We start from the raw sequence: 9,945 nt of genomic DNA on the forward strand, positions 1-9,945 counted from the left end.
AATGTTTGATAGAATTCACTGGTGAAGCCACCTGGTCCTGGACTTTTACTTTTTGGTAGGTTTTTGATGATTGTTTTTTCAATTTCCATACTGCTGATCGGTCTATTTAGATTTTCCAGTTCTACTTGATTCAGTCTAATAAGGTTGTATTTTTCTAAGTACTGGTCCATTTCTTCTAGGTTATTAAATTTGATATTATATACTTTTTCATAGTATTCTTGTATGATCCTTTGTATTTCTGCGATATCAGTTGTAATTTCTCCTCTTTCATCCCTGATTTTGTTTATTTGTGTCCTTTCTCTTTTTTCTTTAGTGAGTCTAACCAGGGGTTTGTCAATTATATTAATCTTCTCAAAGAACCAGCTTTTTGTTGCATTTATTTTTTCTATTGTTCTTTTGTTTTCAATTTCACTTATTTCTGCTCTAATTTTGATGATTTTTTTTTCCTTCTGTTGACTTTAGGCTTCACTTGTTCTTCCTTTTCTACTTTTTAAAGATGAAGCGTTGGGTTGTTTATTTGGGCTCTTTCTTGTTTTTGGAGATAGGCCTGTAATGATATGAACTTTCCTCTTATGAAAGCTTTTGCCGTGTCTCAAAAGTTTTGATATGTTGTACTATCATTATCATTCGTTTCTATGTATCTCTTGATCTCTTTTTATTTCTTCTCTGACCCAGTTATTATTCAGTAGCATGTTGTTTAATCTCCATGTATTTGTGGTTTTCATGATTTCTTTTTGCAGTTCATCTCTAGTTTCAAAGTATTATGATCAGAAAATATGTTTGGTATGATTTCAACCCTCTTATATTTGTTGAGGCTGTCTCTGTGTCCCAGTATGTGATCGATTATTGAGAATGTTCCACATGCACTAGAGGAGAATGTATAAGCAGCTGTTTTGGAATGGAAGGCTCTGTATATGTCAGTTATGTCCAGTTGGTCTAATGTGTCATTTAAGGATGTTATTTCCATATTGATTTTCTGTTTGGAAGATCTGTCCATATCCGACAGTGGGGTATTTAGGTCCCCTACGACGATAGTGTTTTGATCTGTTTCTCCTTTTAGTTTTGTTAGTAATTGCTTTCCATATTTTAGGGCTCTCTGATTGGGAACATAGATATTAATAAGTGTTATGTCTTCTTGATGCATGATTCCCTTTATCATTATGAAGTGTCTTTCAGTATCTTTCTTTACCTTTTTTATTTTGAAGTCTATTTTGTCCGATATTAGTACCGCTGCTTCCACTTTTCTCTGAATGCCATTTGCTTGAAATATCATTTTCCACCCTTTCACTTTGAGTCTATAGTTGTCTTTGGAGCTGAGATGTATCTCCTGGAGGCAGCATATGGTTGGGTTTTGTTTTTTGATTTATTCTGCAACTCTGTGCCTTTTTATTGGTGAGTTCAGTCCATTTACATTTAGGGTGATTATTGAAATATAAGGTCTTGTTATAGCCATTTTATCTTTCGCTTTCTGGTAGCTCAGTGTTTCCATTGCTTCCTTGTCCTTGTGTTTCTGTTTTCTTTATTTGGTTGGCTTTTGTGGGTTTTCCCTCTAGTCCTTCTTTTTTATGTTATATACTTTGGTTCTGAATCTTTGGCGTGTAGTTACCATTACACATATGTAAAGGATAGTTATAAATATACAGTTGTCCATTTTCTTCTGCACATGCCTTATCTCCATTCCCCTTTGTGAATTTGGATTTTTGAATCCCCCCTTTTTTAGTCATTGTCGTCTCAGTTTGTTCCTACGTATGCTGAGCGTTCATTACTATATTGTTATAACAATTCACTTATTATTTAAGCTTATCATGCCCTTATCTTAGTAAGGGTTGTACTCCTTTGCTTCTATTTGCCTGATAGTCACTTTACTCCTAATTACATATTTTTGTCGTTGTTGTTATTTTGTTTTAGGTGAGCTGACCCCTTTTAGTATTTCCTGTAGTGCTGGCCTTGTAGTAGAGAATTCCCTCAATTTTTTATGTGTGGAAAGGTCTTGATTTCTCCTTCATATCTTAAGAAGAGCTTAGCTGGATATATTATTCTAGGCTGGTAGTTCCTTTCACTTAATAGTTTAAATATTTGGTTCCATTCCTTTCTGGCTTGTAAGATAGATCTGTGCTGAGAAGTCTGATGATCTAATGGATTTTCCTTTATACGTTACCATTTTCTTTTCCCTGGCTGCCTTGAGAATTCTATCTTTGTTGCTGATTTTTGATAACTTTAATGCAATGTGTCTTGGTGAAGGCCTTTTTGGGTTGAGATTATTGGGTGTTCTGTTGACTTCTTGAATTCCAAGCTCCAGCTCATTCCTTAGATTTGGGAAACTCTCATCCACTATTTGTCTGAAAATGCTTTCTAGCCCCTGCTTCTTTACCTCGCCTTTCCTGATGCCCATTATTCTTATGTTTACTCTCCTGATGGTATCAGCTAGTTCTTGAATTTCTCTTTCATTATTTTTCATTTTTCAGTTCTCTCTTCCTTCTTCTGATTTATTTCTAGATTTCTGTCTTTGATATCACTGATCCTTTCCTCCATTTGGTCGACTCTATTTCCCAGGCTTGCTATTTCATTTCTCAACTCTTACAGTGTGTTCTTCATCTCCAGAATATCTATTGTGTTCTTCTTAAGGGTTTCAATCTCTGTGCTCTGCTCATCTAGTTTGTTTTTTTTTTTTTTTTTTTTAATTCCTGAAATTGTTGATATGATTTGTTTTGGATCTCATTGAGTTTTTTCGAAAGTACCATCTTGAAGTCTCTGTCAATTAAGTCGCATATTTCTATGTCTGTAAGCTTATTTTCTGGAGATTTTACTCTTTCTTTCTGAGCTGCTTTGTCATCTTGGTTGTTCATGGTGTTTAATGGACTATGTCTCTGCATGGGCATTAATGGAAGTATATTCTGTTGTTTTTCCAGAAAGAAGATTTATTATATAAAGGTCTCTCTTTAGCCTGCTGCAAAGAAGGTGCTTTTCTTTTGATTTCCAGTAGGTGACGTCTAAGCCTCTTGGATCCCTAGCAGTTTAGGTAGCCTTTGCTCAGATTTCTCTGGGGCTCTGCAGTGATTGGTTACATAGGGAATATGGAGAGGGGCCCTCTGAGTCAGGGGTTGGGGGCTGTTGCTCAGCCTCGGTTTTGCAACCTCTGCCAGCACAAATCAACTTGTTGTTCCTCTGTGGTCCCGTGCTACTTCTCTGCTTTCTGCCCTGATGACTGTGCCCTGCAGCCGCCGGCCACAGAGCACAGCCTTCCAAGACAGAGATGTTCGGGGAACTCGCCACCGGAACTTGTGCTCCATCTCCCCTCTCCCTTGTTCTATAGGGAGCTCCAGAGCCTGCGAGAGGTAGCTTCAGTATCCACAGTGTTTTCTCAGATTCTCCTGGGTCTCCGTGGTGATTGGTCTTGGAGGGGCCTACTGGGTTGGGGGTTGGGGGCTGCAGCTCAGCCTTGGTTTTGCAATTGGGCCGGGAAAAAATCAGCTGTTGTTTCTTTGCAGTCCTGTCCTGCTTCTCCACTTTCTGCCCTGATGACTGGGCCCTCCGGTCAGCTGTGTACAAGCCCTGGTACTTCCAGGCAGGGCTATTTAGGAAAGTTGCTGCACCTTCACCCCTCGCCCTCCTCCTACAGGGAGCTCTGGCTGCTGCTTGAGAGTCAGCTTCTTTATTACTCCCAGCCCACCACCTGACACCTGGGGTTCTGACCTGTGGTAGCTCTTATGCGCAGATCCCACGCTCAGATGTGCTGGTATGCAGTTTCAGTGTTTTTTGTTGAGTTTTAGAAGTTCAGCTTATTTTTGTTTCAAGAGGAGAGATCTAGAGATGTCTCTCACTCTGCCATATTTCTGCCGAATCTAATCTTTATTTCTTATATAAAATGATCTCTTGGTATAAGGAAATGGCCTTAGGTATGAGGACCATAATGATCCTATTTGTATCTGTTCTTATAATGTCTTAGTCTGAGGAAATACCTCAAATATCATAATTCCTAAGCAAGGCCTGAGACAAGAAAATTGTCTTCATTAGGCAAGAAATACTATCATAACATTAAGAACGACAAATATTTAATACTTACTATGTAGGCCTTGTATTTACATGCATTTTTTTCATTTATTCCTCAAACTTCTGAGCTACCTATGTACATGTCATTATTCTCATTTTATATAACTTGTCTGCATTAGTTCAGACTAGGTTTGAATGCAAATACAAGAGAATCTTAAAATAATAGTCAAGTTGGAAGCTCATTTCTCTATCATGTGAATGTGCAGAGCTGTTTGTTGGGGGTTTGGATGGCATATAGTGGCTCTGCTTCAAGTATTCAGAGACAGAGACTCCTTCCAGTTCCCCATTCTGTCACTCATTGGGTGCAACTTCAGCCTCATTATTCAGGTTGGTTTCTATGTTTAGGCAATAGGATTGAGGAAAGGATGAATTATAAGGGGCAAAGAGTATATCAACCTTCTTTTCAGGAAAGTTCTCAGGAATTGCTCATAGGACAGGTTCACTTAAACTGGACAGAATTAGTCATATGGGACACATTAAGGGAATTAGCTGCAAGGAAGTCTAGGGAATAAAGTCTGTATTCTGGGTGGCAATGTGCCCAACTAAAAATCCTATTATACAAGACTGCGAGAATAGATACTTGGGCATAACCAGAAGTTCTGACTTTCTCATCTAAGGTAATAAGCAGCTAGTAAGTGATGGGGCCGAAATCAAATCCGATCTGCCTCTTTTCAGAGCCCATATCTCTGAAGGCGCTTCTAGATTCTTCATGATGAGATGTTGAATTTGCAAGAGAGACCAAGATGAAGAGTAGAGTGAGTACTTTTAGTTAAATTTACTCAGTAATCTAGAGAGTGGCTTTTTTTAAACAAAGGCTTCAGGTCACTCATGAACTCAAGGGGATGTTGGAAGCTCCCAGTGTTCTTATGCAGGTCAGAAAATGAGACTTCTCATGGTTTATATCTTGCTCTTATCCTTAATATGATTTGGCTCTGGAGACTGAATAAGGGTCATACATTTTTCATGTTCCATTATCATTTACGGTGAATCACACAACAATTGGTTTTCTAATCATTAATAGTAAACACAATTGTGCTGCTCAATTTCACGCTAAACAAACTGTATTGTATAGAGACAACGCAATTTCTTACATATTAAGTCTCACACAGGAGAAAAAAAATCCAACTTTAGCTTTATAGGACTTCAGAAGGTACTTTAGAAATCTCTTTAATAACAATTAATTTCTTTAAGTAACAGCTGCAAATTTTAATGTGGTGTTCGCTTTGCCCTATTACATTTCCAGTTACCTGGTGCTTTTTGTTTGTTTGTTTGTTTGTTTCTCTGTTTATTTCCATTCCAGGTAATTTTTAACCCTTCCAGTTAAGAAAGTGGCCTCTGAAATAAGACTTTCACCATTTCCTAGCTGTGTGATTTTGAGTAGATCACCTATGTGTAAAAGCTTCCCATTCTTCATCTGCAGGAGGGACACTTACTAGGGTTGTAAGAATTAAACAAGAATATACTTTGTAAAGTCTGTAGAATAATACCTGGAACAAGTTATTTATTATTTTTAATAATTATTTTTTTCTGACTCTCTTTCATAATGCTTTTATATCCCATCCCTATTTACCAATGAATGATTTTCTAACCATTGATTATTCTGGACATGCAGGAGGGACACTTTTCCTGTCCAGCGAACCAGAACACTTACTGACCAGTTCGGTCAATAGTAAGTGCTGGCTAGGTATGCATGGTTCAGCTCGGTCAGTCCCTTTGCACTGTGTGGGAAGAGCAAAGACTTTGGCATCACCGGGACCTGGGTTTGACTTCCGTCTCTAAATCTTATTAAAAGTGTTACTTTAGATGTGTTTCTTATACATTCTGAGCTTCTTGTTACTTTATCTACTAGACAAGAGTGATAATCACACCTAATGTGCAAGGTTGTAGGGAAAATCAAAGATAATGAACATAAGTACCTAATACTGGCACCCAGTTGTAAACATTATCTGTGCATGGTATTTTCGGGATAGAGGAAACAAGTTGGGCAATATGGGTTGGATAAAAAACAGTCAAGTAATATGGCCAAATGGCAGTGGGTTGCCAAAGAAGTATATTCCAAATTAGAATCAACTCAGGCTAAAGAGAATTTCTTAGTTTCTCTTGTAAATACTATGAAAATTTTGCTTTCATTGAAACTGTCAAGAAGGCTAACAGGAGGGAAATGTGTTTTCAGCTTGCTCTTGATGCTTCCTAGACTCCTGCTTATTTGCTCCTCTTTCCTCTAATAGGCCTTTCTCATTCTTCTCTCTAGAGAACCGTAAAGACGTTCATCCTGTCTGAAGAAATCTCTTTTTAGTCTACATCTTATAACAAGTATAAGATGCTTTATGACTGGATACACATGGAGACTCTGTTGTAGAGGAGCGAGCAAGGGACTGGGAATGAGTATATTAGATTTTTCTTAACAGCAAACTGTGTGACCTGAGATAGGACTGTCAGGCTCTTGGGGGCTCCATTTCTTTGCATTGAAGTTGAGAGGCAGAACCAATGATTTGTAAGGTCTCTTTAGCATCCACAATTCTAAAATGGTGAGATTACTTAAGTAATCCAAATTTTTAACTTGCAAAAAATATTTCCTAAATCACTGTGTTTTCTTGTGCAGGTGCGGCTTCTAACAATATCTGTCGTGTGGTTATAACTGGTTTGCAGGGTTTGCTAGACTTTTCTTTCACTACAGCTGGTACTGTCAGATTTTATTTCTACATGGACAACTTCTTCGACTATGTCGTGGCAGATCATATTTTACTTTTTTGTAATTTATTACAAAACTTACAAAAAGCCTTACAGACAAATCATCACCAAATTCCAAAAAAAATCCAAATTCTTTATGCCTCAACTGAATTCAAACTTTCATTTTCCTCTTCTTCATCCATTCATTCATATGTCCATTCATTCACTCTTTTAAAAAAAGTTATCGGATGACTACTGTATAATTATGTTGAAGGTATTTTGTGGGCACTGTTATTTCTGTCTCTGGGGTTTATATACTGGCAGAGAGCAGATTAGACATGCATATAATTATCTAAATGGATCTCTAGTGCTCCAGAGGCAGTGTAGCCTAGTGGTCAATAAATCGGATTTGGAATCAAATTAAGGGTGTATGACCTTGGACAAATTAACTAACCTTTCTGAGTCTAAATGTCTTCATCCTTAAATATAGAAGAATTATAGTACCATCCTTGCTGGTTGTGAGCATTAGATTAAATGTATTTAAAGGTTGGCATAGTCCCCAACACATAGTATTGTTCACTTATTATTATAACCTGTAGTAATTTGTAAACTTCATGAAATATACATTTGAATTCTGTGTCGAATATGGTAGATGTATGCCAGCCACAGAGTGAGTGAGCTCAGCACTTTTACATCAAGGAAATTGTTTTTTACCCATTACATGTACAGTAAATTTCATTAAGCATCTGATGTGGCCACTAAATATTACTTTGCACTTGAATGGATTTCTCATAGAAATTGAAAGGGTGATTCTAAATTTAATAGAAAAATACAAAGAACTTGCAGTGGCTAAAGTGACTCTGAAATGAAGAACAAACTTGGGGGACTATTACTACCTGATTTCAAGATTTACATAATGCTACAGTAATAAATACAGTGTGTTGTTGACATTAAGAGAGACAAAAAGATCAATGAAAAATAATACTGAATCCAGAAACAGACTCCCACATATAGGGACAACTTATTTTTGGCAAAGGTTTATGTAAAGGCAATTCATTAGAATAAGAACAGTATTTTCAACTGATGGTGCTGAAACAGCTGTATATCCATATGCAAAAATATAACCTTGCTTCATACCTTTCAACATATTCAACAATTAATTAAAATAGATCATAGACTTAAGTGTAAAATCTGAAACATGAAAGTTCTAGGAGAAAACATAAGAGAAAATCTTTGTTATCTTGGGTTAGGCAAAGATTTATTAGCTATGACACCAAATGCACAATTTCTAAAAGGAAAAAAAAGATAATTTAAACTTATTAAAATAAAAAATTTCTGTTCTTTAAAGTATACTGTTAAAAATTAAAAGAAAAACACAATCTGGTGTAAAACATTTGACATCATACAGCTGATAAAGGAATTTTGTCCATCAACATATAAATGTATAAATGGATTATAGTATACCCATATAATAGAATACTTCTCAGTAATAAAAAGGAATGAACTATTGATACATAAAACAACATAGAGAAATCTCAGGCTAAGTGAAAGAAGGCAGATAAAAAAGAGCACTGACTAAATGACTCAATTTACATGAAATTCTAAAAAATGGAAACAAAACTAACAACCACAGTATAGTGTTTTACTGGGGCCGGGGGTGGTTGTAGGAAAGGGCAAGAAAGGAATTACGCAGGGGCACAAAGAGACTTGGAGAGGTGATAAATATGTTTATCTTAACTGTGGTGATGGTTTCACAGGGAAATGTACATATCAATGTATCAGATCAAATACTTTCAATATGTGCAATTTATTGTATATCCATTAAACCTCAATAAGGCTGTTTTCTTTTTCCTTTGGAAAAGTAAAAAATGCTGGGGAAAATAGGAGCCAGCAGGTAAAGAGGATGGCCAAATATGAGACAGATTGTCTTCATAAAAAAGCCATAGACGTGTATATACAGGAGCTGAGCAGTGCTGTTGAGGACAGGGCATTGTGGCCGTCACTCATTCATAGGGTTGCCAGGAGCTGGAGGTGACTCAGTAGCATGTAAAAACAACAAAACTGTTTTTATTAAAAAGTTCCTTTCTAGTTCTAGTTTGATTGGTTTTTCATCATAAATGGATTCTACAAGCTATTGAATCCTTTCTGCTAAACTTTTAAAGATGATCATGTGTTTTTTTCTCATTTATTTTATTTATACTGTAAATGATAAACACCCCAATTTTTAGATTGATTATTTTTATTATTGCATTTTATCTCATCAGTTAATAAGGTGACACATATTTTCTATCAACAATTTCTTTAGTGGTATCATACGGATTAAAACATGTTTTCTCTATTTATCAATGTCTAATGCAAATTAGGACTCAACTCTTCCTGCAAAATGCAAGGACCTAAAAACCTTTTAATACCTTCTCTCTCCTGTTCAGCCTGTTTGCTGTAGCTTTATGTATTTTAATTCTCTACAGTTTTTAAAACCCAGAGGCATTATTCAGGTTTAGCTAAAAAACAAATTTACCCACATATTTAACACTTTTTTGTTTATTCTTTTCTCTTAACATTTCCTTCAGGTGTAATGTTGAAAATGCTCTTGATTTTTTACCTAACTGAAAATATCTTTTTTTTTCCTTTCATTTTACTTTATAAGTAATCTTTGCTTGGAAATTAATTTTTTTTTCCAGAAATTTGAAAGTATAAGTTCTTTATTTTTCTCTTGAGAAATCAGCTATTATTGTTATTTTTTAAAAGTATTTTGTTGTTTATGTAGCTGCATTTAGGAATTTATCTTCATTTTGATTTTTAGCAATTTTACTATGCTGTTCATGGGTGTAATTTTCTTTTTCTTTATTTCGCTCACTGTTTATAATATTTCTTACATCTGTGGTTTAATATTTCTCATTTGTTTTGGATAATTCTCAGGTATTATTTCTTCATATAATACTTTTTTGTATTTCTTTTCTCCTTTCCTTTTGGGATTTTAATTATACTTAATTAATAGTTTCTGTCTGTATTTTATTTTGCATAATCTCTCTATATTTTCCTTCCTCTTTCTCTTTATGAAGGATATCTTCTGATCTAATTTTCAGTGTGTTAATTCTCTAATCAGCTGTATCATATTTGCTATTAAACCCATCCATTGTTTTTTTTAATTTCAGTTATTTTTTGTTTTTTAATTTAGAGGTTACCTTTGACTCTTTTTTAAAAATTCTAGTTATCTATAAAAAT

This window comes from Pteropus vampyrus, unplaced genomic scaffold (genome assembly GCF_000151845.1).
Source record: "Pteropus vampyrus isolate Shadow unplaced genomic scaffold, Pvam_2.0 Scaffold1, whole genome shotgun sequence".
NCBI classification, from domain to species: Eukaryota; Metazoa; Chordata; class Mammalia; order Chiroptera; family Pteropodidae; genus Pteropus; species Pteropus vampyrus.